Here is a 26,721-nt window from a genome sequence, read left to right as displayed (position 1 = left end):
CCATCGCAGTCCCCCTTACTTGCCGGTAGAAGTGTCCTTCAAAAAGAAAAACATTATTATGTAGACAGAATGAAAGCATGTCCAAAATCATAGAACTGTGCCCAAGGTAATTTAAAGAGCGGGTGTCCAAAAAGTATTTACATGCAAGAATACCAATATTGTGGCTGATAGATGTGTATAAAGAAACTACATCTAAAGTGGCCAAAAGCAAACCACCTTCCCAAGGTGTATTAGTAACGTGTTGTAGGAAATCCTTAGTATCCCTCAGGTAGGAAGGTAACACCGTGACAAATTTGACCAGTGTTTCGTCAATAAATTGGGCTAGATGTTCCAATAATGAGCCACATAGAGTAACGATAGGCCTGCCTGGGAGATTAATAAGGCATTTATGCGTTTTTGGGAGGAAGTAGATGGTGGGTATAGTGTAGCATGTAGGAGTGAGAAATTTCACCAGATCATCCTCCAATAGACCTTCATTCATCCACCTTGTACATGAAGCAATCAAATCAGTCCTGATTTCTTCAGAAGGATCCTTCAACATTTTGGTATAGCATTGGCGGTAATATAATTGCCGATTGGCCTCTATAACATATTTAGTTCTGTCCTGGATAACAACATTGGAGCCCTTATCGGCTGGTTTGATGACAATATTGGATAGCAGCTGGAGTTCATTCATAGCTTGACGTTGGGCAATGGTGAGATTCTGTTTAGTAGTGCCAGCCTTTTGACAAAGTTTTCTGAGATCATCAATGCAGAGATCATGGAAAGCCTCAATACAGCCGCCGACTGGAAATTGAGGGTTAAATCTAGATTTACTTTTAAGCTTGGTCTGTATATCCCAGTTGGGATTGATGTCAAAATCAGAAAAGTCAATGCTCGAGGAAAAAAACAAAAAAAACTAAATATTTGTCATCATCGAGGCATGCCAGATCCATGAGTGATGGAATAATCAAAATTAAGAGATCAGTGCCACCAGTACGTGATGTAGGACGTTTATCGGTGGCATCTGTATTTGCAAAGAATTTTTTTAGCTTAATTTTACGCATAAACTTATCAAAGTCTATGCGTACCTGTGCGTAATCATAGTTCACAGTGGGACAGAAATTAAGACCCAAAGATAACGACGAGGTCTGGGATTTGGTGAGGACATGGGACGTCAGGTTGATAATTTGGCAACTCTTCATATTGTCTATTGTTGTTTTTTGGCTCCAGAGCGCGTTGATCTGCCCTGTTGCAGCGCCTTTAGACTGGTTCCCACGTCGGCGTCGGCGGATGACTTTTTTTGCCTGCGATTTCTGTCCTCTTCCTCGTCCTTTTGGTTTACCCCGACCTCTACCTCTTTTTTGATTTTTCCCATCCTGACATAAAAGTCGCATTTGATCCAAAAAATTCATTTTGGGAATGGGCTCGTCAGTCTCAGATGCAGAGATATCTGACTCAGAGGTTGCCGCGGCTAAGTTACCAGATGGAACAGACATTGACTGTGTAGCGTTAGTTTTGCGGAGAGTCTCGAAATGTTTCGCAAATGTAAAGACACGACCCATCTCGTAGTCTGTTTTATCTCGTAGAAATTTTCTGTGTTTACGCTGTTTGATTTCATCTTCATATGAAATTAAAGCTTCATCCATTTTTTTTGCGTAAGGATTCGCCTTCCTCTGTTGTGCAGACTTTGGCAAGATCAGACTCAACTTTACCCAATTCTTTGAGTGCTTGTTCACGATCCAATTTTGCATACTTTACTAAAATTGTCAAGAACTTGCCGGAACAATCCTTGCTGGCCTCTCCCCATTTCTCGAGGATTTTGGTCCTCAAAGGATGGAGTAGTCATAATGCGCAAACCTCGTGGTATTCTCTTAATGTCCAAATAATTCTGAAGAGAATGCTCCACCCACCATTTAGATATTTCCCTTCTTCGGAGTCTCTCATACTCCCTCAGCAGAGACACTTCCTTGCTAACATTGCTGTTAGCTTTTTTATTAGTCCCAACAGTGGGCAATGTAGCAATAAATTCCTGCTCTTCACAAAATAAATCCTTGGCTTGAAGTAGCCGGGCTGCTACCCAGGCGTCCTGCGTGCTTGTCATGGTATGGCTGCAATATTGGAGATATTATCAAAAAAATCAGACTGGAAAGAACCAAGAGAGCGGAGTACCGTCTTCTAATAGTAATAAGAAAGGTAACCAAAAAGACCTAGACGCTGGTGCGGGCTGGGATCCAGAATGCAGTAAGTACTTGTGTAGCAAAAGCATATATACTCCAGAAGACATTACACTTTCTCAGTACTTTGGCGACAAATTCAGATAATCACAGTTCAAACTTTGACTGTCCTGTTTGTCCAAAGAGCACTTTTTCCTACCCCAATCTTTTTTCCCCTGTGTGTTCTCCATTTGTTGTACTTTGTGTTCTGTTTTTTTATATTCATTGAGTTTTTCATTCCCCTTTTAAGGAGTTTTATCCTTTTGTTTTAATTAGTGTTTTATTTCCTTTTGATCTTTCTGATAATTTTTTTTTGGGAGATGGAGTCGCAACATCGCGGGGCATCCTCCAGCGATGAAGAGATTGACTGCAGGAGTTTAACACCTTCCCAGTGCTTGCAGTACTTCACGGTCCCTACAGACACTCCACTGTCTGACGTCGAAAAGGGATAGTGCAGAGACGTCTTTATGGGAGGGCAAAAGGGGCACTTGCCCAAGGCCCACACCTTGGAGGGGGCCCCCCACAAGTCTGCATAATCTAAAGTAAGATTCCATTGTTCACCAGACTTAAATAGCACACGCCAGGATATTTTATGGCATGCTCCTGAGGCGCTAAACCTATTGTCTGTTTTGACAATTACATTATGCCTTGATCAATTCATCATGTAATGCTTTCTGTGTTCACTGTGGAATACATAGTTTGTGTTTTCCGTACTGCACAACTTCTGTAGCATTCTTTCCTTCTTGTGGGAATTATGTTGCTCATGTGCAATAGCCAAAGTTGAAATCCATATTGATAAATTGGGTGCCACAATGGTTCAGACGTTAGCTCAGTGTGTTAAGCACGCATTGCAGAGATGTGTGTTCCTATGAAAGATTAGAAGAGCACATTGCAGCAAGGCTGGCTGAACCTTTCCTATGTCTGAAGTTTATAAACCTACCTGCATATGTACTTGGTTTTGCAGCATAAGAGGTGCTATTATCAGCAATGTTCCTGCACCAGATAGGGGTTGCTATAAAAACTAACATGTCATTCGTATGGTGAAGGTCTAGAAATTGGTTTGTTCAGATGGGGCGTTCTAAAACCTAAGCAATCCCCTCCAAAGTTGAGCATAAACAATGAGTCCACAAGGTGAATGAAAGACTGTGGAACCAAAGTGTTCCTGCTTGTATCCTGGCTTTGCCAGCAGACGATAGTGATCCTGGTCAAATCATATATATATATATATATATATATATATATATATATATATATATATATATATATATCTTGCATTACTGTGCAGTCTTCTGAGGTTTGCCTTCTTGCATGCTGGTGGCATCGTTTAGCTCATTACTCGATCTTACTTTTTATGTAGGCCATTTGAGTGGAAGGGGTGGTAGACAGGAGAGAGCAGACCAGATGGTGTATATGTTAAGGTCTGTTTGTTTGACACAAACAACGTTTTGCTTTTTGTATAAAAGTCAAAGCTTTTTCTGCACGTTTATGAATGACAATTTCACAAGCCATTGTTTTGGAAGTATGTATAGCTTAAAAGTACAAAAGACATACCTAGATTAAATCTGTTAAATCACATCGATTGGTATGCTGGTACTTATATACTTCCCTTGATGATGGATAGAATGTAGCTGGAATAATTCCCATTTTGCGTAACACCCTTCTGTAATATTTTGGTTTTAAAAATGGTCAGGTTTGGAAATGTGATTTGTGTACTTTGCAAGTCAGTTTTATAAAATGAGATTGTTTTAGTACATGGTAAGAGCTGGAAAAGAAAGTGTTCAAATGCAAAAATTGCAGACTTGGCACAAATCCCAGCTTCACCCCTTAAGCAATATGTGATCCCGGGCATCTCATTTAATCTTGTATTGCCTAACCTCTCAGTGTTAACAGTCCCTAAACCTTTCATAATTGTCAGCCGCCCAGTGTGATTTCCTTCTCAGGGTATGATCTTCATAAAATCCTCACTCATGGTTTCACTGGCTATAGGGTTGCTTACACTATATTAGTGAGCATTGATATACTGCAGACCACAGGCATTTGTTCCCTTGATCTCTAATGGCAACGCTATTTGAAAACCATGTCCCACTTCTAATCTCAGTCTGTCTGGATAGAGACACCTTCCTGGTAGCTTCTAATCTGCCTCCACTATCAATGCTATTGTATGTATAGCTTTCTCCTTCCTTACAATTGGTCTGCTCTATCCATGCATGAGCACTTTTGCATTCTCCCAGGCAGCTAATGCGAGTTCTCTGTCTATTATGGGAGACATGTACCTTTTACATGCAGTCCCGCATTAATACTACAGGCTGCATACCTTACCGGATGCTATTGATAAAAAGTATCCTGTTTCTATACTAGAACAAAAGTAACCTCATGTAGATTGTTAATATCAGCTGTCAAATGCTAGTTGTTTATCAATCCGATTAGAGCAAGAATGAAGAGGGTAAGGGGACTTAAAGGGAGTAAACATGTTTATTTTGAATGCTGTGAGGAGGGGGTTTGCTCACAGTGGGGGAGGGGAGTGCCACCAGATATACTTGATGACTTAATTCCTTTCGTATGATTGAGTGGGGCCCCAAAGATGTCTATGCCCAGGGCCCGAAAAAAGCTTAAGATGGCCCTGGGATAGTGCACGTTTTGTGGAGAGGTGCACAGGAGAGGATGATCTACAGTTCCTCCACAGAGCCTGGGTACCACAGCATTAGTAAACCATTTTATTCCTTACCACTATCAGCAAGTGGATGGACGTTTCAGGAGCAGGTTCCGGGAGCAGGCAATCTGCCTTAGTTGCAATGCCCTGCATCCCACTTCCAGACCTGCAACACCACAGGCTGTAGAGGAAGCAGAATCACCAACACCAATTGCATCATCCTCGGGACCTTTCCCATTGATGCAAGTGTCTCCTCTGCCACTGCTGCATTGGCCCCTCCATGCAAAGCAGGTCTCCAGTAGGTGCCATTTTCACCCGCAGGAAGTGCTATATACCAATAGCACTGAAAGTGAACACTTTTATGGCAATTGAGGCTGCCTGGGATTAGCATGGGCAAAATTGTCAGTAGGGTGTTTTTCTGAGAATTCTTTATTCCCTTTTTAAGTCTTGTTTTTACCTGACTACTAATAAAAAATAAAATAAACAACTCATCAGAAATTGTCTTTCCACCCATCTGCCCTACATCTACTCTCTCCCCCTCACATCCCTCCTTAACCCCGCAACACAACAGAACCACCATAATAGTTTAAAAAAGATCTAAACTGGGCGGCGGTGGGTTTAACATTAAGCACCATGGCAACAGGCTAACCCTACCGGTAGTCACTCGACGTATAATTTTAAGGCCCAAATGAAACCAGGACCCCTTAATGCAGGCAACAGTACCATTACTAGCAGTCCCGGCCAACTGCTGTAGATTATATCGCCATTAACGCCTGCAAAGACATCCTGAAGCAAGACACGGAGAACAGATTCAAAGTTTAAACAAAAGGTCTTTATTAACTCAAATGTCAGGATGGTGTAAGGCCTAACCTGCCATATACTAAGGTGGGATTTCCCTACCTAAAGAAACTAAGGGTAGTCCTAGTCAGTAAGTTCAACTTAAGTCTGTCTGTGTCCTAAACCCACACTTGCCCTCACAACTACAGCTAAACAATGCACGGGGATGTCAGCAATCAAAGAAACGGTGTTCAAACTAAATTCTTGATCCTCTTCCAGCTCCTGGTCTCCTCTTGGCTTCCTTTCCCAAATTAAAGACAGTTCCAGCAAAAGGGCCTTGTGGTTCCCTTCCCCAAGTTCAACACAGTGGTCTCATGGTTCCCTTCCCCAAATTCAACAAAGTTCCACACAAAATGTCTTGGGGGGGGGGGGGGGGAGGGTGGGGGGGTTCTCAAGTTCACAGTTCTTCAGGCTTCATCTTTACAGTTTGGGCTTCAAATTCACAGTTAAATCAACCTGTTTAGTTATCTCTTTTTCCTCCACTTAAGCTTGTTCGGTATTCAATAGTTCATATTGGTTCATCACACCTGTTTTTCAGTGTGCAAAACTCTTTACTTGCTTGGCAATTCATTCGGTATTCAATCATTTACTTTGGGTCTCCCGACCCCCTTTCCATGCATTCTTGAGTGATCGACATTCACCGTGACCCATACCATGCCCCTGGAGTGTCCCAGCTTGAATGAACCTTCCCTGTTACTCACTGGTGTGCGGCCGCTCCTCTGGGTGCTCTGGTTTCGCTCATGGGTCCCTGCTCGCTCCTCTCTTGCTGCTGAGGAGCTCCAACGAGCAGTGCTCACTCTCGCCAGTTCTCTCTGCAGCGGCAGGCAGTGTCTCTGTGTTCCACACTCCCAACGGGAAGGGCAATGGGCTCTGCACAGCAGCTCCAGGCCCTCTTGCGGCCTGCAATGGCTTCTGGGTCTTCCTGGCTTCTCTGCTGTCGGCGTCTTTTTCACCGGCCCATATTTTGCCTGCTCCGACTCGACGGCCTGTGCTCCCCAGCCCAACTGGTTCCCTACTTTGCTGCTTCTGACTCCTTTTATGCACCTGTAACCATTTAACAGGTTGCAGGTGTGAACACTTATTTTCAATTGCCTGACCCTCATAACAGTCCTCATGCCTCCTCCTCATCTCTGTACCAGAGTGGTGTAATGACATATCAGTGTGCACTACTCTTAGTCGCCTCTTCCTCGTCCCAGTACTATTATGGTCTGAATGAGGGAAAATGGTTTACAACAGCCTATAAAGTCAGGGGCAGGGTAAGGTTGGTTCTCACCAGAAAAGGAAGGATACCATATCTCATATGTTAACCTATTCTTCAACCTCTTCCTAGGGTTCCTGTATTGATGATGTTTTCTAATGTCATCCCAGATAGAGGGGAAAAGGGTAGCAAATTTCCCATAATACCCCGGCTGAGACGGAGGGTTCATCCTAGAATTGAAATGGGGGATACTGCGTCTCACTCAAGGACATCCCTCTACCATTCCCCAAGTGTCTCCTATCCATGTGATCCTCCCTCACATCTCCACCCCCAGGGTTGGAATCCAAGAGCGATGGCCCTTCCCTGGCCACCTGAGCAGAGGATGATGGGAAGAAAGAAGTGAGGATGCCCTCAGATTCATCACACACCTGTGTAATTTCCTATGCAGGTCCTAAGGGTCTTTAATTGAAAAAAGACACCTTGCTGCGCATTTCGGCACCACGTCCTAGTTACTGAAATCCATTTTCTTTGTTGATGACAATGACATCAACAACAAAGAATCAGACTTCGGAAAGTACAGCACACACTACAAGGTCATATATATTTGTTTTAATTATACACCTTTCACATCATGCCCTATGCAGGTGCTGCGGGTGTTTAATTGACAAAAAAAGCACACTTACCTTGCGGTGCACCTCAGCGCCATGCCCTAATTCCCAAAATCCATTTTTTCTTTTGATGACCGTGATATCATCAACAGGGAAACTGACTTTGGACAGTATGTCATGGCACAGCACCACACTGCAGGGTCATTTTTTTAATGATTAAATACCCATAGCACCACATAGGAAACTACACAGGCGCTAAGAGGTTAGGGGGAAGCAGGGATGGGAAGGATGCGCAGGTGAAGGGGCAAGGGGGCTCTGGCCAGCAGCATTCAGGCTGCTCGCAACCCAGGCTTATACCAGATAATACAGACTGTGTTCTCAGCATCTTGATTGGCTAGACAAATGTACCTTTAGCTTATTGTGCACCACTGCCCAATCCCCTGATCTTTGTCGTATAAATATAAACATAACAACGTTAACACCATCAATTCCTAATATACAATGTGAATTAAGAATCACAGTTCCCAAACCAATCCTCATACATTTGATATTTTAGGAAAATAAACTTGTATAAAAGCAATCTCATTTTTTACATTTGATAATTCACCTTTTTTACATTGTATACATTTCATTAGTCACATCTAAATAGTGCAGATGTATCTCCATGCCCACTACCTCTTCAAAAACTGACAACACTAATCCTACCTCCTTTATATCGTTCACACCCTCCCTTCAAACATTAAGCAATCCAAATATCAACTTTTAAAACTTCTGTACAAAGACTGACTTTGAGAATTACTCCAAAGAGAACACTGAATCGAGAAGTGTTCCTTCAGATAACGTGAAAACCGCCAATCAAAACAAAACACAATGTAACCATGGCTCGGGCCATTAACACATCTCAGTGATGAACCTGATTCTCATTAAATACGTTTTTTTTTTTATCCCAATACACAAACGCAGAACGTTAAATTACCTTAATACAACCACCCTACACATCTTAAGTTAATTTAGAAAGCATTTTTAATATATTTTAAAAAAAAGAAAGAAACACCCTAAATTAACTTGATATACTCATCTTCCCCTAACTAGGAACCACACTGATTGCCACTTCTCAATGTAGCATAGTTTTCGAGTACTTACTTTCTTTTTGCCGTTTGCGCCCCTTTCTTGAACTTGACAAAATGTATGAAAAAAAATAACACTTATCCCTAAGCCCCAAACCTTCACCTATCATCCTTCCTCATCTTGCCCACATGATCCCTACCCTCCAAACACCCCAATTAACACCCTGTATATTATTTTAGAGCCCATTGCAATTTCGATTCGGAACTTGTTCCCCAAATCCCACAATGGCGGACTTTCCGAACTGAGAAAGCTTGGTAACAGCAATGCAGCATGGGTGCTACGACTAACTTTTTTCCTATTGGCGCACCCCACTCTGTGCCAAATAAAAAAAAATTCTGGATGGATTTGTGCCAAACCAACAAAGGATTTCCTTTGTGCGCTTTGTGCCCGACTTGTTTCTTATTTGGCGCAAATCTGTCCAGCCGTTTGGACTGTGTGTGTGAGCAAAAATTGGACATTTTTCCTATGAGAAAATGAATAGAAAAGTAAAAAGCACACCCTTGTTGGACCCTTTATATCTTTTTAACCCTAACACGGATTTGCATGAAACCTTTCAACGATGGGGAGCCCAGCCCTAATATAGGGATGTGAAATGTTGTGCTGATACGCCCGACAGCTAAAAAGATATTAACCATAGAATCTTCACTTTTCCTATAGTTAAAGGTCCATGAAGCAGTTCGTCTGACTTACAAATCCCTAATGAATAAATACGAGAAAAAAAATTAAATTGCAAGTGGCTGGGAAGTTTTATGCACATAAAATGCACAGCAGATAAGCAAACCTTATAGTGCATAAAAGGAAAGCTTCACTATCTACTCGGTGGATGTTGTTCTACATTGTAGCAGTTACTTCATATTCATTTTTTTAATACGTTTTTTCAAGGTAAGATGATTTATTTATTTATTAGCATTTTTAAAGCGCGCAGCAGCCCAAAGGCATTGTGGCGCTTAATAGAACAAAAAGGCATAATCCACGCTTTAACAATAATATCAAAAGGTGTAATATATATTTAATCGATCTGTAAAAGAGAACCTAAATTTAGTGTTTTGCGTGTGTGTGGAAATCTATACACAGATAGCTGAACGAGTACAGTTAAAAATATCGACACAGTGATAAAAGTGCTGTAATGTAATACTTTATAGCGGGTTTAAGTAAGGGGAGGGTGTTGGCTAGATTTTCATTACCTTGTTAATGTCCAGTGGCAGTACATGCAAAAAACATCTCAAAGTGGCCCTCCACATTTCGATTTTGTGCAGGGCACAACAGGCAAGATCCCAGCTGGGCTTTGCATAGAAATGGTGGATAAAGAAGCACACAGCCGTGTTCCAGGCACTAGAAATATAAATTAAATGAAGTGAACGTCCACTCATGTCCATGGCGGGTGTGTGGTGGTATATCTCCCCTGAGTGCCGCCAGTGGGATGACATCAGGGAGGAGAGGCGGTCTGGGTACAGGGGTTCTGCAGTGTCATCAGTGTGGACAAAGGTAAAGCTTCTGTACATATTGTATCGTTGCCATCATCCCTCTTGTAGTTCTTTTTCATTTGCATATAATGTTCCCTGTAGCATATGAGTCGGGTACTCATGAAATGGATTAGGGCTACCTAGAAGCTGCCGAAGATGGCCTCAAGAACACCCCAACTCCCAGATGAGGGTGAAGGTGTTTAATTATGTTATTTTCAATGGGCCTAATGGCCGCCCCTCTCTTACTTGGGGATGAGCACTCAAACCCTAACCAAGGCTTCCTTCAATCGCCAGATTGGTTCTAATGATCGGTTACCCTTACTATGTAAAACTGGTCTACCTTTTTGTGATGGCCTAAAGGCAAATGCCTTCTCTAGCTGGCCTCCCTCAAGGAAAAAAGTAGGAATCCTATCCAGGATTTCCCCAGGGGATGCTTACGCGTCATGCCTGCCACACAAACCGGACTTCACTCTCTGTTCCTTCTTCACTCTTACTTTCCTCTCCCTCAATCTCTTACTCTCCCTCCCGCCTCATGGTTCTACTTCTTCTGCCCCGCTGATCTTCTCTCTCCAAGGTCTTCCTCCACCCTTCAATCTAAACCTCTATTTCCCTCGCCTTTCTCCCACCAACTCTACTATCCCCTATCCAGTGTACTATTTCCCTCCTCCACTCACCTACTCCTCTCTCCACTCCCCATGCTACCCTCATCTGCTTTTACTCTCCCCTCTACTCCTACCACTCTGCCCTCCACTACTATTCAATCTCCTTCCACTCTGTCACCCTTGCATCCGCTCCCTATCTTCACACTACTCCTCTCACTCACATGTACATTAACTAAGGAGTACCACTTTCTCTCACCTACCAATACCTCTCCTTTTCTAGAAATTGCCTCCTAGATCCTCCACACTGTCCTTCCTCCTCCTTGTCTGTAGATCCACCACCTCTGCCTCTTATGATCTCACCTAAACAACCTTTAACTTCCTGCCCCTGTTTTTATCCTTACCCTCCTTCTCCCATTGTTGTTTGCCCACTGGTTCATCAGACCAATGGATCCTTGTATTCCCTGCCTTGGAGGGTTCACAAGCATGCGAATACATAAAAATGGGGCTAAGCCCCAACCCTTTTCCTCTCATGGGCGTGCCAGCCTTTATCAATGTTGCCCTGCTCTGAACAATTTCCAGGTTTATGTCAGGGCTCCAGCCACCCACATGGAGCCACTCAGATTACGTCCCCTGTCACATTGCACATGTGAGAACATGCATCATTTAAAGGTTAGGCAAAATGGCAACATGGTGACCAAGCAGCCACATGCCGCTATGATCACCAACCTGCAATAAAGCTTCAAATAATGACCAGTAAAATAGGTAGATCGTGGTTGCCGCAAGGAAATTGACATACACATGCATTTTGTGGTCCTTGCATTCCCGATTACCTGCGTTTCTATGGAATGTCTGCAGTTGCAAAACAATGTTTTGTGGCGCACTGCTAAGCTACAAGTGTACAGTTGAGAGTGTCATGCATCAGAGAAAAATAGCCAGTGGTGTATGACTGCAGTTCCCGCATCACACCTAGTGTGGCATGGTGATGTGTCGCTGTATGCAGTTGATAATGCGTCTCAGTGCCTAGCACAGACCTCATAATGTGCCAGACTGTGACATTCAGGTTATCATACCATGGGGTCTCTGAAAAGAGCTGGTGATCGCAAAACGGAAGGCAAGAAGTTCATTGGCATCGACACACATGACATGGCAGACACTGCACTGCAGTGTACTGTTGGGGTTGTGAGTTTATCCTCCAGCTGTCTGACCACGACTAAGCTCACATGTGAGGGAAAGTGATACCCCACTACCACCTCGACATATGATAGCACAAAGAATGTGACCCTTGGCCTGAACCGTATCGCCTCCTTTTGCCGTGCACCAAAAAAATCGAAATACATGCCTGAGCAGCTTTGGAGCCACAAAATCCGACTGCGCTGATTTTAGTTGCTGAGCCAATCTGCTTTCGTTGGGGGGAGGAAGGGAAGGTGGCGGGAGGGATGGAAGGAGGGATATGTAGAAAACTGAAAGGATTTAGTTGATGGGGAATTAGAAAATTAAAGTATTATTTAGTTGAGGTATATGCAGAAAATGGCTTGGTTGTGGGAGAAGTCGAAAACTGAAATACGAGAAGCCATTTTATTGTGACTTCTTGCATTGCATGACACAAACTCACATGCTTTTGAAAGGCACAATAAATAGACGCAGACGTATTTGTTCCGAATTTGTGCCCAGTCACTGGAGAGGGTGCTTCTTCAACACACCACTTTTTTCACTCGATGCAGAAGAATCTCTCAAAGCCTACAATTAATACGTACTAATAAGGTGCGGCCACACATATGTGGTCCCTCTTAAGCGCTTGACATTTTGTTTAGTTTGTTCCTGATGAAGCTGTAAATGAATCGTGAAACATGTGTTGAGGATATTCTCTTTACTGTGTTGCACCTGTATATGCTCATTAGAAATTGAATCTGGGTTACTGTACTGCAACATATTGTGCACAATACTGAAAGAAACTGGACTACCTGCTTCAACAATATTGGGTACAATACCATTGTGAATTAGAAGGAAGCCAACTCATTTTTGATCTATACATAAATAAGTAGTTAACTAGCACCTTGACTAACTCTTCTCTCTTTGCGTTAAGTTCCAGTCTAAAAACGTAGATAGTAAGGTTTTCTTGTTTGCCAGCAGCATATGTTGCCCCAGGCTAATTTCTGCTAGCAGTGCTTTTATAAAGTGCTGCCTCATTATCAGGGTTACATGGTTGTCTGGAGGCAGTGGCGGGCAGGCGATTACATTTATTGTCTGTAACTCAGTGCGCTTTCTTTGTGTAACCAGTCTGCATACTTGTTGCTTGTGTTATGTAGAAAAGTCTTGGTAGGTAGGAGGACCTTTATATTCAGTAGCTGAAAATGAGAGCGTCATCTCAGGACCAAGGAGAAGAGGACCACAGTGACCACATTGCATGATATAACTACATGTGCCATTGCTTTCCTGATTGAGGTGAATAGAATCACAAAATCCTTTGTGGAGGCAGGAGATGTGTGATGTCTGTGGAACCACTGTAGGGCAGACAACCAACAACCAGACAGTAAAAACAATCCTCTGAGGAAAAAAGCTCAGTGCACCTTTCGCAAGCGTAACAAAGTTTTTTTTCTCATATAAAAAGAAAAAGGGCATTTAATCCCGTCTGCCACGGAGCACACTGGTCAGTTCACAGCACACAACACATTATAACGGGCAATATCGTCACCCATGACGGATACCATAAATGGGACCCCTTTCCCAACCTCATTGGCTATTCCCTATGTACAGACCACCCGCTCCCTGTAGGTATTCGAATGATTTATTGCAGCTACTCTGTGCCAATCCTCTTCCATGTGGTCTTCAACCTTGCAACCTTGGGGTCTATGACCCTAATTGGCCGTTGCCGTAGATATCACTGAATACAATTTCACCTAGAAGTGACCGAATTTATTTGACCGAAAATGGTAGGTAATGTGATATATGTATAGTGCATAATAGATGGGGTGTGGGGTAAGGGTATACGTTAGGGTATGGAGGATTAAGGGGGGGCTGTGGAGGGTCTCCCCCTACATTACAACAAAAAAGTAGAAAAAGTAAAAAGTGATTTTCGTTTTTATGTTAAATACATTCGGTCACTTCTTCATTAGGTCAAATATTTTTGAAAAAATTATGTATATCCTGATTGGTGGCCCATGTGAGAATGTTTCTCTCCCCATTGACAACTCACCTAGTAATTAGACATGAGTTTGGTGGATACTCTCAAGGTCACATTTGCCCTCTGAGATGAGGGGCGCTTCTTCTGAACCCTGCTATGCCTCCCTGGCACAGAACCAGATTTGTTGGCATCACCTGGTGCACCCCCTAGTACAAATCACAGGACATCCTTCTCTGTGCTCCCCCCTTAGCACCCGCCCCCTCCCTGTGCCTCTCCTGGATCACACCAATCAGTCAAATCATGAGGAATTTAAGTGTTCAGCTTGTGGACATCTGGCAGCTCAAATAGAGTGATCATTATTCTGGGGGGGGGGGGGGGCGCTAGTGCCCTAAATCTGGGTTGGGCTACTTTGGCAGCTCAAGACCTGCCTTGGCTCCCAGGAGGTCGCCCTTCAGCCCTACCCACGCTTGTCTATTCGCATTCCTTTCTGATTGCACAGAGATGCATGCGCATGCTGAAAAGGGCCAAGGGCAAACAGTGGACCCAATTATCGCCACTGTACTTCAACATCTAACCGACTCCAGTAATCAGAATCTTCAAAAAATACAGACTTACATGTTACAACTATGCAGACGACACTCAAATCGTCTACAAAATCGAAGACACTCAAGCTCATCAATCAACCTGATTCAAGTGTCTAAAATAAGTCTTTTACTGGATGAACACCAACAACTTGAAAATCAACCCAGGGAAGACAGAAATCATGATTATTTCCAAAAACCAAGAGAACATCTACATCCTGTGGCCAACAGAAATGGGAACCGCACCAACACCATCTAAGGTAGTAAAAAATCTGGGAATCCTGATGGACAACACCCTAACCTTAGAACCACAAAAAATACAATAATCAAGAAATGCTTCTTCCTCCTTCACACAAGAAGAATCCTACCTTTCCTCACCTTCACCCACAAAACACTTGTCACCCTCATCATGTCAAGAATTGACTACGCAAACAGCCTCTATCCCAGGATGCCAGAATACCTCCTGAAGAAACTAGAACACATCCAAAATACAGCAGCAAGACTCCTCCTCAAACTATCAAGAAGAGACCACATCACTTCAGCACTAAAAACAGTACATTGGCTACCAGTCAAACATCGCAGCAGGCAGGGAGCTGAATTCCTACAAAAGAAAATAACAATCTACAAGCAACGAAATCCGCCTGGAACAAAAACCATACCTTAAAAAAAAACTAGGGGGCTCCTCCTTCTCCCACCTAGCCGCAAAAACCTGGAACAGCATCCCGAAATAAATAAGAAACACCAAAGGCCACCTACAATTCAGAAAACTACTAAAAACCTGGCTCTTCAACCTCACAGATTCAAATTGAAAAACTAAACACTCAAACGGTAAACATAAAGAACAGGATGACAGAACTTAGGATGACACTGACAACATGCAGAACTGACTAAGGGAAACTCCAACTATAGCAAGAGAGGCGATGCCAGGTCGAATAGGACAAAAGCGACACCCCATGAGGACAACAAACGGCATCCCTAACCAATTCTAGCCAACAATCTCACTGACCGATGCCGCACACTGGCTGGTTTGGGAATACTATCCGGCACAGATTTGTATAGACTCTCAAACGCCTCCTTGCCCCGCATGCAGACAGGTTTGATGGAGGTGGCCAGGGTCGAACTTAGACACGGTTATGAATGTGAGTGGGCATCATGTATGCAAGGATTGTGATTGACGGCCGGTCCCAGATCTAGATGGAGATGCTTGCATGCCCCATCTGAAGAGAATATGGAACTTTAGCGACTTGATTCCAGACAGCAATGCCAATTAACCAATCCTCTAACAATTTCACCCCTCTGATTACACCTCTCAAACTCTAACCAAACACAACCAAAAGCCTATAACACAACAATCCGCACAAACTTCACTACACTGCAACAATAAAACACATATAGACTTGCACAACAGCACACAATGACTACCGACCGGAAAACACCCCAAGCCCAGCCAATGGAGTTAACCGGGTTGGGGTCGCCAACAACACATCACTGCTCTCTTGCACTTCTCCAGCTTATTCCCACTAACTCACCCCACTTTCCTTTTTTTTTTTTTCAGAGCCGCCAGTGATACAGGGGACAAATATCCTTTAACATTAACATTAACAGTACATCTTTTGACTCATAGAAAATGGACATTTAATGGATATCTTCATACTACTACATTATCCTGTTTTCTCTTTTCTTTTTTCTTTTGTTCATTACCTTTGTTCTGCTACTCATTGGAAACGGGGCATGTACATGATGTTTACTGTATTTTGCAATGTATTTATATTTCTCATTGGACAATGCCCATTTATGTTGAAATTATTTTGTGTTTACTAATAGAGCTCAGCCATGATGAAGGAGCCATCGACTCCAAAATGCATTGGCAAATGAGCCTGTGATACATAGAGGCTACAATGGGCCTCCCCTTCTATCGAAATATTAAATTACCAATTTGTTTGAAAAACACTAAGGATTCGGAACTTACTTCAAAGTACAATAGCAAACAAAAGATAGTTGGAATCAATATTTACACTTATGAATTTGTGTAGAATTTAACTGCAACCTCTCATGGGGCACAGTATGTGAGTGACTGACTAGCTGGGCATTCTCAACTCTGTTTTGTCCTGTGCATGTATTTAACTGTCACTGGCCGAGGTGTGCTGCACACTCTGCAGCACGCTCTGCTGTTATTGTCTTACCGCGCACAGAAATAAGTTGACCGAGGTATAACACCTCTTGTTGGGAGTACTGCAGCTTTGCCCTACCTACTTTGTATCCTTTGTCAGCAAGCAATTGTAATAGATTAATAGGATTGTACCTGCACTGTCGTTCGTCAGCACTACATACTAACAAATCATCCACATATTGAATGATGGTACTTGACACGGGTATGGTCCCCAACTCTGCACATAGCACCCTATTCAAGATGCTATGGGACTCGTAGTACCCCTGGGCTAGTCTTGTGTCTTGGAATTGCCCCCCACCACGTGTAAACGCTAGGAGATATTGAGAATCAGGGTGCAATGGGGCAATACTGCTCCTGGTTTAAGGGTAATTTGAATTGGAGCAACACTCAGCAAGAGCCCTACCTCATTGAGGTTAGTCATCCACAGAATGTCTGGGACCTGAGCTGGATCTTCTTGGGCAAAGGATGGGACACTTTCTGCCACAAATGTGAGACTCAGCACCTGTCGATACTGTATCATGATCTCCCAGGGAACACACTGGGCTAACACCATTTCTCCGCCATCGCCCTTGTCCTCGAAAAAATTTGCATCAGGCACTTCTTTCAATGGTTGGGCTGGTTCTATGCACAGTACCGTGCACCATTGCCCTCCATCTTTGTCTGTCCCGATTGAAACAATCCTGCTCTTCAACACCACCACCCCTTCTACATCCAAAGTAAGAATGGTCCCTGCTATTTGTTCCTGGAGCTGAGCAGGCCTGAATAGAAAGTTGGAAGGTATTCACCAACACTCATTACCCACATGAGGGATTGCATTTAACAATACTGACTCCATAGATAAGCCATCTTGAGGGGCATGTTTGATTGTCTTGACACTGCCTTGTCTGTGCATGAAAACCTGCTAGACCACACGCAAACGAGTTGGCAGATGAGACAGGCTGGCCGTAAGAAACGAGATTCACTCTTTAATGTGGGGGGATTATCGAGGAATTAAGAGATGAAATTGCAAGAGTAGCCAGGCTGGCTACTTTTCTAAAGTTGATTACACTGGTTCCTCATTTGGACTACTGAGGTTTAAATAAGATCTCAATAAAGGACAAATACCCGTGCACCTGATCTCTGATCTTATCGAAGCAGTCTGTGGAGCTACCACTTAAACAAAATTAAATTGGATTTGAAGGGTGCTTACCACCCGTTAAGAATACGGTCCAGGGATGAGTGGAAGACTGCATTTTGAATGGCCTTTGGTCTCTATGAATACAGGGTAATGCCCTTTTGGTTGTTTAATGTGCCTTCAGCTTTCCAACGCTTTGTGGATTGCATATCCGCTGACCAACTCTTTTGTCTTATAATGGTCTACCTCGACGACATTTTGATTTTTTCCAATACAGAAAAAGAACACACGGATCATGTATGAGAAGTTTTGAAACATCTGCAGGATAACCGCTTCAATGTTGCATCACTGGCTTACATGGAGTATATCTTGTGCTCCAAATGTATAGAAATTGATTCTCATGCGAGAGAAGCTATCTTGCAGTGGCTTTCCATATCTTGAGTCAGACAAGTACAACAGTTCCTTGGACACACTAATTTCTATAGAAAATTCATACCGGATTTCTTGCAGTGGATCCAACCTATATACGGCTTACCAAAGAAAGGAACCAAGTTTGCATGGTCTCAAAGAGCTGAAGACGAATTTCAGCACTTGAAGACAGGCTTCATTCAAGCCCCCATTCTGTGTCAACTGTACATTACAAGACCCTTCGTGCTGGAAGCAGACACATCGGATGGAGCCATTGACACTGCCTTTCTCTAACTACATCCCATTGCCTATTTTCAAGGATGATCACCTCCAGTGAAAGGAATTATTCAGTTTTGGAACTGGAGCTTTTGGCATTTAAATAGCCTTGCGAAGAATGGTGACATCTCCTCCTGCATGCTAGACACCCTTTAGAGTTCTGAACAGACCACACAAACCTACCAACTCTGCAAAACCTTGAGTGCAAGAAGAGCAGACCAGCCCACTGCGCCTACTTCTCTACCCAGTTTGACTTCTTTTGACTTAATTATGCAGCCCTGGGAACCTGGTCACTGATGCCTCATCTCAGAAGGATAAGCGAGCCCTGACAACGAAGATGCGCCAGAACCCCTACTGGCGGATACAAAGTATATTTTCTCAATTCAGACTTTTTAAAAGTCCTGCAAGCCACTTAAGATGATTGGGATACACCTCCATAGTACAGTCCAGACAAGGAAATATGACAGAACAACAGGGCCTGTACTTCATGGACAATCACTTGTATGTCCCTACAGCTGATCTTCAGGAACAGGTGCTCTAGTTATGTCACGAAAAACCTGCTGCTCATCGCAGGGGCGACTTAACACCCTGCATATGGTAGCCTGGAACTTCTGGTGGCCCACTTTGCTTAGGGACGTCATAGATTATGTGACTTTGGTCCTGTCTGTGCACAAAGTAAACCTTCTCACCAATCAACCATTTAAAGTTTACTTACTGTACCTATACCCTCAAGACCATGGGTATCCATATCTACTGATTTCATCATGCATCTTACACAAGGCAGCCATAGTGTTAACAGTTGATCTCTTCATGAAGATGGCCCATTTTACGTCCTTGCCCAAAGTTCCCACAGTCCTCGAGATGACCCACGTTTTTGTTCAAAAGGTCTTCCACCTTCCCTTATCTTCACCTTCGCAAACCAGGTGGGCCCCCGCATAGGGAGAATGCATACTGTCATGCCTCCACGGTATCGAAGAACAATAAGTTCCTGTTACACGCTATGGCAAAATTGCTTATAACCGCCTAGTGTTCCTCCAATATGGCAGTGCCTGCTACAGAGATCTTCTGAGGACAAGTATATTGCCAGAAGAGATGCAGTGGCACTGCGTTCCCTGTTCCATTGTTGCTACCTGTTCTGCCTCCTTTTCCCCGCGTCTCCAGCATCCCAGTTCCTATTCTGTTGTCTGTGCTTACCTTGTTTCCTCATTTTCGCTACCTACATGGATCCACCTTCCTGTTTGCTTCTTCAGTCATAGGATTCCTGGCCAGATGTTCATTTCATCCTCTGAGAGCCCTTTTGCTGCCAAGCCAAGTTCCTACAACTGATCATGATTTTGTCAACGCAGAGCATACATGAAAGCTATTTTTAAATTATCTATGGCCTTTTTCCTAATCAATATTTCTGAATCAGCATGGCAGCTCTTTAGCGGCATGAGAACCCATCATGAGAACCCATCAGGCAAGGTCTAGTTTAGATGGACAAAGACACTTGAAGCTGTGGGTGGAAATACATTTACAGGAAGGACAGAGTCCAGAATCTGTGTGCTCAACATACCACCACCAGGAATGTCAAGAATGCTTGTCTTCATCATCGGGGAATAAACATTACTAGTAATCTACACTCCCATGGCCCCAATTTTCTGTGAACACTACTGATAGTGAATGGCTGGAGACAGAGAGCATGTGGGATACACTCCTGACTCAATTGGTGATCCTCAGTGAGAATGGATCCAAAGGAACATGCAGTAAATGTTCAAAAGCACACATTGGATGCATATATACTGACACATCTCACCTGAGTAGGGAGGAAGATCCACTGTGGTACTGTTTCAGTAAGTGCTCCCTCTGGCAAGCCCCACTTGTGAGAGTTGCCATTAAATCCCTAAGCTGCCCCCATGCCAAGGGGAAAGTGGTGAGGGATGGGAGAGGCTGGTCCATGTACACATATGGAATGCCTTACAGTATTCTCCACTTGTACAATTTAGTGTGGTTGTTGGGGTGATGCACACAGAGGTGAGCCTCCAAAGCATCTTGCAATGCACTGTCCTCCAGCTCCCCAGTGATAACCACCCTGCAATGCAGGCAATGTATGTCTGCATGCCGGAGCAGGTGATTGTTAGGTAAGAATTGATGCAGTCACACTGTGTGAGACTACACAACACTTATCTGCTTGGTATTAGGTAACCCACCTTTTGGTATAGGTCTGTAATACAAAAGTTGGTAGTGTGACTGAGAAGCCAGGCCTATCTCAAGAGGTGTAATTATGAGTTGTAGCAATGAAATTTGCCAATACAAGTAACACTTGCACTCAAGGTTTCAGTTATAAATAATTATTTATTTAATTAACATCTATTTTTAAATGAGCATTCTTTAAGAAGGCAATTTGTGTAACAATGTAAATATACTTTAGAAATACTTTTCGGAATCAGAACATGTTGGTGGATAATCTTTGGATATGCTTCATACTCAATTCCTACACCCTAAGGTGACTTCAATCACAAGGAAAGCGATGGCATAAACGTTTAAACAGATTCTGAGTATAAGTGAGGACACTTAGATCTTCAAATGAAATCTAGACAAGCCTTTCCCAGCAATAACAATCTAAAACAAGTTGCCACTTATGAGGGACAAACAATATCAGAGTCAATGGGCTAGAAGAGTCTGCAGGGAGCCAGGACAGCCAAAGTCTATTTGAAACAGTCTATGGAGCTCGGACACTTCTTAGATTAAAGGTCTTGCACAAAGTTAGAGAGTATGTAGAAATCACTTGTAGGGTCACAAGCTGTTAAGCCTGTGCAAGGAGAGTTGGCATCAACTCTAAAAGTAGGTTAATGTAATTAATTCCCAACTGAGAAAAGCACGGCTAAAAGACAGTGAGGTAAGTACCCCAAGTCTAAACCGTACTCTGGTTTGAAGAAGAGTGGTCCAGCTGGATTCTGTCCTGTTGCAGCGATGCAGACCATGGGTTCCTGACCCTCAGTCGTGGGGACAAGAGGGAGGACGTCTGGAGGGCTCCTGTGGTGGCACTTTGGAGGTCATCAGCAGCTACGGGCACTTTTGGGTTCAGTTGCACTTTGCGGTTTCAGCTCTTGGTAAACAGCACCATCGCAGATCTTGGATACCGGTTAGGCTTCCTTCACTCCTTGTGTCCTGCACTATGGTGAGGGGACTCGAGCTCTGGTTGTCCTGCTTCTGGAGGAGGGTCCTTAGGAGACTCCTGGAGCTTCTATCTGAATTTCAGATGTTGCACTACGGATTTCTCGATCCCTGGCACTCGGTTCTTCCAACAGAAAATAAGCAAAGCCAGTCAGGGAAGGTTGTCCAGTGGAGTTTGTGGCGGGGTTAGTTGGTCCCACTAACCCAAGGGAAGAAATCGTCCCTTCCGGAGCTTCACTGTCAAACTGAAAAGGGAGTTTCAGCACAGCAGCAGGGCAAGCCTTCACCGGGCAAGTCAAAGGTCCAGGAGGATGCAGCAAGCTTCGTTCAGTTTCTTCATCGGGTGTTTCTCCCAGTGGTCGACTCTGTCTCTAGTCACAAAACACTCGCCTTTTAAGCAGGTTTCTCCCATTCATACACAGCCTAGGCTGTCAATCACACAGCAGGGTGAAAGGCCAGCCAGCTATTCAGGACTGGTAGCATTCAGGCATTCCTAGAGACAAAGGACAGGGGGGTTTTCGAGAAACTCCCTCACATCCTGCATTTCCAGACACTCCGGAGCCAGAGGCAGGCGTCAGGGCTGAAACCTGCCAAAGGCAAACTGAACAAAGGACTCAAACCTGGCTCAGCGCACAGAGTAAAACTCAAAGACCTCACAAACAGAAAAGGGCAAAAAAAGACTGGTGCCATTTTGACAAAATGGGCACCCATGGGTGCTATACTGCAGCCTGTGGTAGAAAAGCACAATGGTAGGATAATGAAACCACTGCCAGCAGCCATTTAAAGTATTGACGGTAACAGCATTTTATTTTTACATGAGATTGTAGGATAAGGGACTACTAGGTAACCCCCAGCACTCCACATAAAATGGGGTGTGCTGGACCTACAAAGAGAAAAGGTAAGTAAAGTCAATTTCACTTTACTATTCTTGGGAACTGTAGTTCACACAAGAAAAGGTATTTAAACCTTATGAGAAATCTAAAGGATTTATCTGTATTCACTGCACTGAAGGTGATTTGTGTCACCATACAAATAGTAGATAACACCAAAGTGTTACCTTTCTCTTTGATAAATGTGGCATGCCATTGCCTCTGCCTGCATCAGAGAGGCCTGGGGGCCAACCGTGCTCAGAGTGCCTGCTGCAGGCAGCCCTGAGCCAACTGCCTTGTCACCATAGTGCCAGCCCAGCAGTGTTACTATTTTTTTACCAAACAGTGGGAGCAGCTGGGGCTGGGGCGGGGTCGGACTGCCTCAGCCCAGTCCATTCCTAATGAATTAACTTGTATTTTGCTTTGCACCTTTAGTTTGCCTGATTTTCTGTCCTGCATACACGGTGCATCCTGTGGGTGATTGTGGTTCCCATGGGCTGAGCACATAGCTATGGCACTCCGCCGCGGGTACAGAAGCACGTTCTGGCCAAGGTGCGGGAACATGTGCTGGATCACTTGGGCCCAGCCCCTGGACCCTGGTTGGACGAGCACCGCGCACTCCGGGGCATCCACAAGAGGCATGAGCCGGCCCCGCAGACCGTCAGGAGAGGGAGAGTAGAGTCAATGGTGGAGGACCCTGTGGTCTCCCAAGTCATCCTTTTCCCTTCCACAGGTGAGTATTGGGGGTGCTGCAGGGATGTCGGTCCCTGAAATCACTTCCCATATTCCGAACACTCCTGGTCGTTCTGTGTGCATTACGCTGACAATGTAGATCGCTTTTAATTGTTGTATAGCGCTGAATGTTCACTGATGGTTTAATTGGGCTTTATACAATAATCCTCTCGCGTACTTAAAAGGTACTTGCAGATATAGTTGTCGGCTCTGTAGGTGCTTAAGGAGCACTGCAGGTAGCCCAAGTGCCCTGAGTGGTGCAATCCATAGGTAGCATAGTTGCGGGTGTAGTGCAATCCAGAGGTGTAGTTAGTGCTCTACAGATGGCACTGGAGCCTTGCGTGGTTGAATCCAGAGTGTAGTTAGTAGTACTCTCAGGTAGCGTAGGTGCAGGTTCTAGTGCAATCCAGAGGTGTGTTTAGTAGAGCCCTGCAGGTAGCAAAGGTGTGTGGTCTCATACAATCCATATGTGTAGTTAGTAGTGCTCTACAGACAGCACTGGAGCCTTGTGTGGTTGAATCCATAGGTGTAGTTAGTAGTGCTCTCAACTGCCACAGGTGCTGCGTGTGGCGCAATCCATAGGTGTAGTAGTAGTGCTCTATTCAGAAGTTATAAGAGGCTGTCCTGTGGTGTTGAATTCGGTTTCCCTCAGGCCTGGAGGCTTAAGAACTGCTGAGCTGGCAAAACCATCCAAACAGGTTCATGGGACATTTGTTATTTACGTAACCAAACTTCTTGAAAGCCACTGCTGTGCCAAACATGTGATGGTAGCAGCAAAACGGTGTGACATGGCATGGGAATATAATAGCAGTGTGCCTGGCAAATGCCTAATACTTACAAATAAGCCAAAACTGTTGTCTTTCCCAATGCCTTTTTTAACAGGATTTCAGTGAAGGACACACATGGGGCTGAAAGCAGACCTGTCTAAGAAATGTTTTGTTACACCATTAGTGGGTTTACAGCTCCAATTAAGTCCTTAACTCTAGAAGGCTGCTCTGAGAAAACACTGCAATGTTTGATGGTAAGGCTTGAATAAATAAAGCTGAAAGAATTCCCATGAAGAGGTGTTTTGGATGGGCAGGGGCAGGAACTGGGTGAATAGCTACTCTGACAAATCCTGGCAGTGGCACAACGAAATTGCAGGAGACAATTCACACTCTGGGCAACAACTAACCTAAGCGAAGTTCTGAACTACCTCATCTGTGTTTATTATGCTGCTGTGCCTTTGTATACTGTGATAGTGATATCGTATGTGTGTGTAGAGTCAGAAGCAGGGACGTATGTTTGTATGAGTGCTGTGTAACAGCTCGCTGGAAGCATGCACAGTGGTCAAAATCTTACCCAAACATCCCTAACCAATCCATAACCTCTCCCTAAACCTCATTCCAGTTTCCCTATGTCCCCTTCCTATCCAACCGGTCCTAAAACTGCAGTGGTGGTGGTTGGTTCATGCCACTCCTGCACCTCGGAGCTGTGGACCCTGTCGCAGAACTGTATGCAAAGTTATGTTATTGTATGAGTTGTGTTGTAATGTAACAGACACATGAACCCTCCATACGTAGCATTTTCTGAAAAGTCGTGAATTGACGCGATTCACAGATGATGGTTTTCGGGCTACTGTTTTTTTTAGGTGAGGTTTGGGACACTTTTTTGAGGCGAGGGGTGGGCCACTTTTTTTGGGGTGTTCAGGAATATTTCTTGTCCCAGTCCGATCCTGTTTCCACCACAGAGGACAGGGAGCCAACCAAGTCAACGCACGCTTGATAGCTGGAGCCAGCTGCTAAGAATCAGGCCCCATGCAACACATGACATAAAAAGAACACCCAGCCCCCACCAGAACACAGAACCTACTTGCACAAGAACTGAGAATGTTGCCTTTGCTGCTCAAAAAACATTCACTGCAAAATAGATTCAAAGGGGGACTTTTACCCTCCAGGAACAAGTAGAAAATGACGCTCACCCCACTCAAGCAGCAAGTCCAAGGCACACAGCCCCAAAACACCATGCCATTCCATGCAGCCCAACTGCCAAGCAGCCCACGCAAGCTCCATCGAGAAGAGAGACTGACGGTCAGCATTCACCGACCTACCACACAAGTCTACAACACAGAATAGGGAGAAGGAACAATGAATAGGTAGAGACTGATATCAAAACAACCATGCAAAGGAACTCACTCATGAGGATGTCGAGCAGCTGGGGACAGAGAACATTCTAGACTATACAGAGCCACTGCCAGATGGCCAAGCCACAGACACATTACTGCAGCATCTGCCTATGAACACGAGGTTCATGTCATCAGTCATTCGTTCACAAGTAGCAGGTTGTGAATAGGACATTTACAACATTCATACACTTTATTGGTTTCAGTGAAATCCTCTGCCATTTTAGGTCATACTTTTCTAACGTGAATGAGTTTCCAACCTATTCTATCCAGGGAGGCATCAAGGCATTGTACAATGAAAAGCATTCAGATGTAAAATAAACTTTGGAATGGCCAACTGGAAATACAAATCCATCAAACGTGCACATACAAATTTACTTCATATAACACTTCCATACATTTATTAAAATGGGTTACATTTGTTGAGGGGGGAGGTAGTGCTCGAAACCGGGGCCAGGTTGGCTGCTTGATGCAGAGGCTACTGCACCATGACATGAGCTAGAGGGGTGGTCATCCCTTGGAGTTGTCGCTGGATGCATGGTATAGTAACACCAATCTCCTGAATGAGTCCTGGGCAGACAGTACTTTTTATAGCCACGGCCGATGATCAGTTCCATGTTTTAAAATCGCGGCAAAAATGGCTGTTTACACATAAAATTGCGGCTAAAAGGCAGTGGTTTTGCCACCGCAATCCATGTAATGGATGCGGGGGACACCCCCATAACCCCTGAACCTACAATACCGTTTAAGCTGGATGTGGGACATCCCCGATCCCCTTAAATGGTATAATGGGTACACCTTTAGCAGGTCAACAATTTTTTTTTTACAGACAACTTTTTGCCGTGATTTTATTACTGCGCACCCAAAGATTGCCTCCTTACCTGCATGCCCGTTTGAGTGCTGATAGCGAGTGTTGGAGTGCACAGAGTGGAACACAAGACAAATGTGATGGAAATAACAGATTGGCTCTTTTATCAAACAGGACTTATCTTAGGCAGACCAGTGTAACATAATAAATAACTGCTGCATGGGCTCTCAACAGAAAAGAAACATAAAATAGCTTCATTTATTGGGGACCTCTTCCTGAGTTCTCTAGAGCAAAAGGTGTGGGCATGCGCACATGAAAACCATGCGACATGTATTTGAAGGTTGAAATTCTTTCACAGGAAAGTTCAAAGTCTGTAGAAGAATTGGGGATGTAATATAGTTTCTCTCAAAGTTTGATATTGTTATCCTGGTCTTGAGTGGACATGTCTAAGTTGACCCTGGTATATTTCTTCGGGCTGCGGGTGTTGTGGGATTCGTGAATAGAGTATGTTGTTCCTGGCCTCTGCTGTCAAGATGTCTTGATATGTGAGAGGATCTGAAGGACAACATGAGGCGATGGAAGAAATTGCCCCATGGCTGCTGAGACTCTGGTTGTCGAGGTCTCCGAGGACATCTCGGGCAAGA

This window comes from Ambystoma mexicanum, chromosome 2p, assembly GCF_040938575.1.
Source record: "Ambystoma mexicanum isolate Mex_15411 chromosome 2p, UKY_AmexF1_1, whole genome shotgun sequence".
Classification (NCBI taxonomy): domain Eukaryota; kingdom Metazoa; phylum Chordata; class Amphibia; order Caudata; family Ambystomatidae; genus Ambystoma; species Ambystoma mexicanum.
The sequence above is the reverse complement of the archived record's forward strand: the minus strand, read 5'-3'. Positions refer to the sequence as shown.